Raw genomic sequence first — 9,289 nt, 5'->3', positions numbered from 1 at the left:
GCTTAAGAGGCCTAAAAAATGAGAAAGCAAGAAGCAGTGGAAGAGCTGAATGAGGTGGCACAGGCCTATAATCCTAGCAGTGGGGAAGGCTGAGGCAGGGGGATCACAATTTCAAGGCCAGCCTCAACTACTTAGTGAGACCCTGTCTCAAAATAAAAGAAATAAAAAGAACTGAGGGTGTAGAGCTCAGTGGTAGAGTGCCCCTGGTTTTAACCCCCAGTACTTGGAGGGGGGTGACTTTTAAAAAAGTACTCTAAAATGAAGTTCCCTTTCTAACCCATTGCCCCACTATTTTGGAGAATTGGGGGATGGGTAGAAAATTATGTGATAATAGGGGTTTTCTTTCAGGAAGCAAGAAGGACCTTAAGGGACAATCAATCCTTGAGTAATATCATTGTCAGAAAAAAATTGAATGATATTAATAATTCTAAAATGAATGTCGTATTTGATAACTTCTCCCAATTTTTATTTTATTTATATTGTATCTTTTGGTGCTGTGGACTAAACCTAGGTCCTTGTACATGCTAATCATGCACTCTAACAACATGCTACTCTCCAAACACCCCCCTTCTAAAATGTAATTGTTAGATGTCTTATAAACTTAAAAAACTACATAAGAAATTTACCTGTGTGGACTGTAATATGGCCTTCAGGCCTTTGTTAACAAAAGTTCACACATAAAGTTAAAGTTTTTGGGCCCTGTTATCTTAAACACCTCAAATGGCTTTTCACCCACACACCCCACCCCTTATCTCCCCTTTTCCTGGTGCTGGGAATTGAACACAGAGCCTCCTACATGCTAGATAAGTCTCTACACTGAGCTGTATCCTCCTGGGCACTTTTCATTTTCTCTTTGAGACAGGGTCCCACTAAGTTGCTGAGTGCTGAGAGCCATAGCTCAGTTGGAATGATGCATGGCATTTTTGCCAGAAAGGAGTGGTTGAGAGGTGAGGCCAGCAAGCCATTGAGATGATAATGGTTTTGTTAAGCTGTATATTTAATTGCATATTAGACCCCTGCTGTCCTGGCCTGCTACTTTGGAGGCCTGCTACTTTGGAGTTCTCAAGGGGATTCCCAAAGAGATCCCATTGTTTGGGGAAGTGCTAGAGGGAGATTTCCAGAGGAGGGATTGCCCTTTGGTGGTTTGGTGTGTAGTGTGTCCCAGGAGAAGGTTGCGTGTGTGGCATTCGCAGGAGTGCAGAGAATAAAGGAGTTCCTGTTTTGAACCTACAATGCTGTGTGGCTGCTGGGTTATTTTGTGCCCAGCCAGACTGCGGCAGCTGAGGCTGGTCTCCAACTTGCTATCTTCCTGCCTCAGCCTCATCAGAATTTCCTCCCTGTTCTCTTTCTGGACATCACTTCACAAGGAGAGGCTGGGCACTCCAGGGCTCTGTGAGCATGGGGAGAAACTGGCTTCTGCCTGAGACCTTGAAGTCCTGCCACACCATTCACCAGGGCTGGGTCTTCACCTTGGCTTAATGACTACAGTGTTCCTGGTGTAGAAAATACTCTTTTAGGTAATACCCACAAATGTCCTGCTGCCTAGTGACAGATGTTTGGCTTGGCATGTTACAGTTGCATTTGGTAATCTCATAAAGAGGCCAAGCCAACCAGGTGATCCAGAAGGGAGTAAATAAGATCAAATGCTAAAATACTGGACCAGTTCCCCAGCAGCTGACAGGTGGATAAGAGAAGAGGCCCTGTTGTTCCTATAGTGACTATGTTGTTAATAGAGGAACATTTTGAAATCCTGCGGGTTGATATCAAGAAGTTAAAATGCTCAAAACCAAATGTTTCATCTTATTTTATTAGTGAGCAGCTGGTGATAGTTTGAAAATTTCCAAATCTAGCATCATCTCAGTTGTGATGGTACTTTGGGGTTCTAGTGTACATTTTTGCATGTGCTAGACTGAACCGAGAACTATTTATTCTTTTTATTTTTTAAAATTGATTTTAATTTCCATCAAAGTAAAAATAAAATACTATTCAAGAGTTTTAATAGAAAAACAAGTGTTTTGCCCTCTTCCTAGTCCCACTTGCCACAGGCAAATATTCTCCCCCTTTTTGGCAGGTTAAAAAGCCTAACACCTTTAATACTAATTTATATCCCTGTATTCCTTTCAACTGATCCCTGAAAAGTTATATCTGCAAGTAATCTGGTGTGTATCCTTCAAGAATTCATTTCTTGGCTCATAACAAACATATATATGATCATACATTGCCTGTGGTGGGGCTATGTCCTGAAAAAAATGTATCTTTAGGCAATTTGTTATTGTATGAACCCCACAGTATGTACTTATACAAACTGGGACAACTACCCTTCACTAACCACTAGATATCATCTTATAGGACAGCAATTGCTGTATTATTCAGCACATGACTGTACATATGTAGAAATAGTGGCCACTTTTTAATTGCCAGTACTGCAAAAACTAATTATTATTATTATTTTTTTTTAGGATTCTGGTAATGACCTCCAGACATTCAATTATATGCTTTTGCTGATATTTCTCAATTTAAAAGTTACTGTCTTCTTAGTATGGTGGTTCATACCTGTAATCCCAGCTATTCAGGAGGTTGAGGAAGGAGGATTGTATGTTTAAGTCCAGACTGGGCAACATAGGGAGACCCTGTCTCAAAATAAAAACAAATAAGGGCTATGGGTATAGCTCAGTGGTAAAGCACTTGCCTAGCATGCAGGAGGCCCTGGGTTCTATCCCTAGAACCACAAAACAAAACCATGAAAGATACTATCTATTCACTTTCCATATTCCATGTGAATATCTTTGGAAGAAAGTTCCAGACAGGGGCAACAGCAAAAGCCTCAAAGCAGGAGTGTGAGATGGTGGAGGGCCACATGGATCAATTTAGGGATTTTTTTTTTTTAAATTCTAGGTTCAATGGGAAACCACCGCAAGGTTTTGAGCAGAGAAGTGACATAGTCTGACCTGTGTTTAGAAGGCTGTGTGTGCCTTCCATGTTGAGAGGTGCAGGAAGATGATGGTGGAGGCAGGGGACTAACCATGCAGCTCTTAAGTAACCTAGAAAGGTGAGGTTCCTTCTGAGCAGGCAGTGTTCTTGGAGTTAGTGAAGTAGCCCATTCTGGATATGCTTTTTTTGATAAGGTATATTTTTGTATATTAAATTGCTATTTTAAAATTTTAATATATTTGTTGCTAATCATTCTTTTAAAAATAAAACCTACATGTAATTGACTGAAACACATGTAAATAAAAAGCAGGTTTTGAAAATACTTAGTGTTTGAGTGTGTGCCTTTCAACTCAGAGTAGTTGCCTGGGTAGCAAGACTTGGAAATACAATGGGAAAGGTTCTGCTCAAGCAGAGGAGGTAGGTGCTGATGCCTCTGGCCTGTCCACTTCTGTAACAGGCAGTAGTGTGAGAATGCTAGGCTTCAAACAGAGATTACAGTGGACATCCAGGCCTTACCAATGACCTTGGCTTCAATTATACAGGCACATGTTGACAGTCTCCAACTGTGAACTCAGGGTGGCCTGAAGTAGCAGGACTGGGCTTTTTCCCGTTCATCCCAAATGACCCCAATGACTCATCCTCAAACCAACTCTCTTGCTATATATCCCAGACCTGAAAGTATTTGTCTTGAAGAGAAAAAGTCTTGGTCCAAAGTCCTCTAGGCCAGTGCTACTCCTCACTCCTCACTAGGACATTCTGCAGCTTAGCTTCAGTCCCATGTCTTCTGGAATACTTATTCTGAGATCATCTATGACCTTGTAGTCAAATCTGGACAGCCTCATCCATTCTCCACAGGTGCCTGAAGACCTGCCCTCAGTCTGAGCCGCAGGCCTCTATGAATAGCTTGTTTTTTCTCTTATTGCTTCACTGCCCATTTCATTACTATTACTTTTCTCATGCTTTTGGAATTCACAAAATCCCATTGCTTTTCGCATTTGCATGCACATTATCCAGCTCTGTATCTCTGACCTAAAAACTCAGCTGCCTATTTGACAGTCCAAAATCAAGCATAGGTGCCCTTACTGCCCTCATCTCCTACACCCAGCCACTTCCTACCCCTTACCAGCCACCCTCCTCCTATTAGTTCAGGCCATATATTTTTCTCTGCATCATAGCCATAGCCCACATACTGCTTCTACTGGGGGTAGGATAAAGTGAGACACTCAGGCCACCAGGTGGAAAGCAGACTATGACAACCACTGAGAGCAGACACGGTGTTGACCATGGTGACCACCCTGATTGCACCTTATGGGCTGGAGGTGGTGAGATGGCAGGAAGCTTGGATGAGGATGTGTGCCACAGTATGGCTGCAGCAAAATAACCGGGGGGGGGGGGGGGGGGATGAGCAACTTGTGTACGTTGATACAGCAGGAGTGGGAGCCATTTATTGCAGGACAGGAGCAGTATTTATACATTCCACACAGCTTATCTAATTAGCATAAACTAGATACATCAGTCAACCAATAAGGAATCTCCACACTTAATGGCTTGCTGGCTCCACCTCACAAACCACTCCCTCTGGCATTTTGCCAGGCACCATCCAGACTTGTTTACAGACTCTAACATTTCTCTGGCAACATGCCAGGAGCCATCCTGACTTGTTTACAGACTCTACTAGATGTGCACATCTGCAGGGATAGCTTGGAAGTCCACAGGTGGAGAGGAAACAGTGTCTAGGGCTTGAGTTCAAGAGCCAGGTCTGGTTGGGGTGCTGTCTTGAGGAGATCTCGGATGGTGAAGATAGTTGAGGAGATTCAGGATTGTGTCTGAAGACTGACACCATCTGTCATCAGAGAATAAGCTGGCAAAAATGGAAATAGCCCACAAAGCAGAAAAGCAAGAGGAGCCTGCAAAGAGTTGATGTAGGTAAGAACCTGAAACACTCATTAGATTTGTAATTGAGGTTCACTGGTGGCCTGTCAAGAACACTCCCATGGAATGACAGGGTGCGCTGAACACAGGTAGAAAGTGAGGAAAAACAGCTTCTCAAGAGAGGAGCAGTGGGTTGAAGGAAGGCCAGCAAGACATTCACAGCTCATGCTCTGGGTACAGACAGATCTGGGCTTGATTCCAGTTCTGACCATTTTCAGTTGTGTGACCTTGGGTATATTTGCTCTTCTGGGCTTCAATTTCCTTCTATGCTACACTGTAGGAATAGCCAGGGCTGAGGAGACTGCCCATGTGGAGCACCGTCATAATCTCATGTGCTCCATGACATGGAAGTTCATGGGAATAATCTGCCCAGCAGAGCATGAAAGCCAAGGGCACAGGAGCTGAGAAATCCAAAACTCCAGTCCCAGTACAAGTGGATAGATGGTGGTGGTGTTTTTGGTAGCAAGGAGAAAGTGCAGCCAACAAGCAGACAACTGAGAGTGGAAGGCCTAGAGATGAGCGGCTACAATAAGGGTGAACTGCTATCCCAGCAGCATCCCTCTTACTCTGCTGCAGGAGGCTCCAGCTCAGCTGGACCCATCCTCTAGATGTGTCAAGGCACATGCATAAAGGCACGTGTCCCTCAGGGAAAAAGCTATGGGACGCCCTGTGTGTGGCCGGCCCTCTGCTGCCATCACACAGCCTACACCCAATCTTTCACCCTACTCACCCCTTTCTTCCACCCCAGAAAGAAACTGAGCTACGTGTAGAGATCACAGAACAGGGAGGATCTTGAGACCTTCCTTCTGGTTACAAGGCTGCTTTATACCAGGCCTTTCCTTGCCTTCAAATGTGATTCCCACATCACTTGGTACATTAGATATAAAAGCTGCACTGTCTCCAAGGCAAAGGCTTCTTAAATTATCCTGCACAGCAGAAAGAAAAGGTCCAGCCCTTAGCAAGACACTCAAGTAGTCTGAAACCCACAAGCATGAGAGGCTCTCAGAGTTCATCAGCAGACACCTCAATTCCTCCTTTGCTATGAAGCCTGAAAGGATACTCTCTACATGGCCCCTTGAAGAGCCAATTCCAGAGGTTTTTTGGTGTCACACTGCCAGCCTCTGCTTTTTCCAATAGCTCACCCACAATGGTCAAGTAATTATGTCCCTTACCCTAAGGAATTCTGCCAGAAGTTTTCTCCTTCCATAGGGATCTTCCCATGATTTAGAGAAGTAACACAAGAGCTGCCCTTCTAAAAGTTGCTTTTTCAGGAACAGAATTAACCCACCCAATTAAGTTTGCAGAAGCTTAAAATAAACCATTTTTCAATATGTACACACAAAGGCTAAATGCAGACCAGAGTAAAGCACAGGTGATCTCTAAGGCTGTACTGAGAAAACAGTGACTAGATTATCACACACAGCAGCCTGTCCTGCATACAGAAAGTTAAATCAGGATGCACAACCACAGCCAGCTCAGGGCAGGACAGCTCTTCCAAGGCATCTGCAGTGAGTTATGCTGAGATTTCCAAAAACACCACAGGTGTAATAGCGCTACCCTGAAGGGCAACTTAAACACAGCAATCCTCACACTGCCTCAACATGGTGCACTTTTTTTTTTTATTAACGCTTCTTTCCTTACTTGTTGCTAGTTTAGACTGAATTTTTTAAGGCTATATCTTGATGACTTAGAAAAATACATGTTATTTCTCACTTTGATTCTCATAGTACATGATTATAAAACTGAGGTAAGTCTTAAAAAACAAAAGTCCATAGATCCCATTGTAGAAATTTTCAGGATGCCCTCCCAGGTAACAATCAGAGAATCTTCAACAGCTCCAGGAGTGCTCCAACAGCTCCAAAATAACCCTCATGTTCTGAAAAAAAGTGCTTTCAGGTGTCCCTTGGACCAATAATCCAAAGCATATGCCAAAAGCCTCATGGTGATGGTATTAATTCTCAAGAAATTTCCAACAAATACCACCTGGTTAATGTTCTCGAAGCTACAGCCCAGACTGGCAATCCAAACCTCTCATAATCTCCTCCATAATGTCTCGCACTAGTTTATCCACTTTGGTGCTACCTCCACGAGATGCCATTTCAAAAGCTCTTTCAAAAGTGGTACAGCCAGTAAGAAGACAGCAGAGACCAAAAAAAGTTCCTCCTCCAAGACTTGTGCCTTTACCTTAACTCTTGTAATTATCTTTGGACTACACTGCTAAAATGCTAACCCCTGAGCCAATGTTCACCAGAAGCCAGAGGACATGGGTTTTTCAATTCAAATAGTAACTTCTGACATTTTTTCAGAATCAGCAGGATTTTCAAAGTAATAGCACTGTGACCGTCCATTGAAACCAACTGAGTCAATATATAAAATTCCTTTGATTAAGCAGCCTAGTTCATGCAGTTTACAAAGCTGAAGATCACCTATTTTTGCATCCACACAGAGTCAGGGCCTTCAGCTCCAGGTGCACGTCCCTAATGCCCATGGACCCATAAGCCACATTGGAGTTCAAGTACTTCCAAATGCTTTGAAGACTCTCCACTTCTTCCTCTTCTTCTTCAGCAGTGATGTCTTTGGGTTCAAAATAAACCAGCTTGACAAGGGTTCCACCAATATCCAAGCCAAACCATGGAAAAAGTGGCCGCTTATTCCGGAGGCTTTCCACGCACAGGCGGGAGACCTAGGCAGGGCTGCTGCAGGAGTTGGGCCCATCCCACCGCACACCATACCCCGAGGCTGCCAACAGCAGGCGCCAATGCATTGCTTGCTCGCCTGGCGCTGCAGTGGCTCCCGCCACAGTCCTTCAGAGTACCCTAGGCGCTGGCTCCCCAACCCACGAGGGTGAGGTGGTGGTGGCCCTGCCAGGATGCTCCAGGGGTGCACCAAGCTGGCCCACTTCCATCCGCAGCAGCCACCGCTGCTGCCAGAGCCAGCCCCCCAGCGCCAGAATCCTCCAACCTCCTCCATGGCAGTCCAGCCTGAGCCTTTGGATATGCTTTGATGAGGCAATTGGACTTGGACCTTTTCTCCTTTCTTCCATCTTGCACATGCTTATACCTGAACCCCCACATTCTGTCAGCTGTATATTTATTTTTGCATTTCAAGGTCAATGCCAAATTCATTCTTTACTGAGACCCATTTTTCATATGTTGCTGATAGGTTGATCCTGAAAATTGAAAATTAGTGTTTTCCCTAATTTATATTATTGTATCTTTTTAACTATTATTTACTGCATAGTGAAATAATGTGCAACAATTACATTTCTTTTTACAGGTTTAAGGTCATGATCTCTAGAATCCTTGGAGAAGAATGTTCTAGTGTCCAAATGAAATAAATTCTCTTTTATCATTTCAGAAATAGCTTAAGATGATGCTGCCTTTTAAAGGGCTTTGTATTTGTATCATGTCTTATTTTACACAATTTTTGTTGTTTGTGTTTCCTGGAATTTCCATTTGTCATTCTTTTATTTTTACTGAGAGAAGATTTTTTTACTACATCATGGATATTACACATTTCTATAGTTATTCTATCTTTATTGTAGACCACATTTCATTTTTTGTTTTTGAAGACATTGTATTTGGGGGCCAACTGGCTTCCTATTCTGATTTAGATTGTTTAGCAAACTCCATGCACAACTCTCACCCTGGAATTGTTTTTGATTAAATTTCACTCCTAGTTCTACTTTCTCATAGTCTACATCTTTGTTGGTTTGTACCTCACTTCTCTGGAATATATCCAAAGGCATATTGAACAGAAAGAAACAAACAAATAGATTAGAGACAAAATTTCTGAGCACCTGCAAATTTGAAAATGCCTTTCATATGCCTTCACATTGATTTATAGTTTGGCAGAGCACAAAATTATATGTTCAAAAATTTTCCCTCCTAAGAAAGATGAAGACATTGTTTCATTCTCTTCTAGCACAGTGTTCCTAATAAGAAGTTTGATGCCAGTTTATTATTGTTTCTTGGTAAGGGAACTTTTTTTCCTCTTGTTCTCTAAAGACTTTTTTTTTTTTAAAAAAATCTACTTTTCCTATGTTTATTGCAGCATTAGGCACAATAGCCTAGATATGGAATCAACCTAAATGACAATCAGGAGGTGAATGAATCAAGAAAATGTGGTATGTACACAATGGGAATTCTATTCAGCCTTAAATAAGAAGGAAATCCTGCCATTTTCCACAACAGAGATGAGGGTATAGGGCATTATGTTCACTGAAATGAGTTCATGACAGAAGGACATATTCTGCAATATTCCACTTCCAAGAGATTCCTAAAATAGTCAAATTTGTAAAAGCAGAAATATATATACATTGGGGCTGAAGATGTGGCTCAAGTGGTAGTGTGCTCGCCTGGCATACGTGCGGCCCGGGTTTGATCCTCAGCATCACATAAAAACAAAGATGTTGTGTCCGCCGAAT

General features: G+C 42.7%; 1 pseudogene; it reads right to left on the bottom strand.

Moving 5' to 3' along the window:
• Positions 1–6,680: 6,680 nt before the first annotated feature.
• Positions 6,681–8,611, bottom strand: LOC114081540 (pantothenate kinase 2, mitochondrial pseudogene; annotated as a pseudogene).
• Positions 8,612–9,289: the final 678 nt, after the last annotated feature.

Source organism: Marmota flaviventris, chromosome 10, assembly GCF_047511675.1.
Source record: "Marmota flaviventris isolate mMarFla1 chromosome 10, mMarFla1.hap1, whole genome shotgun sequence".
NCBI lineage: Eukaryota > Metazoa > Chordata > Mammalia > Rodentia > Sciuridae > Marmota > Marmota flaviventris.
The sequence above is the reverse complement of the archived record's forward strand: the minus strand, read 5'-3'. Positions and strand labels throughout refer to the sequence as shown.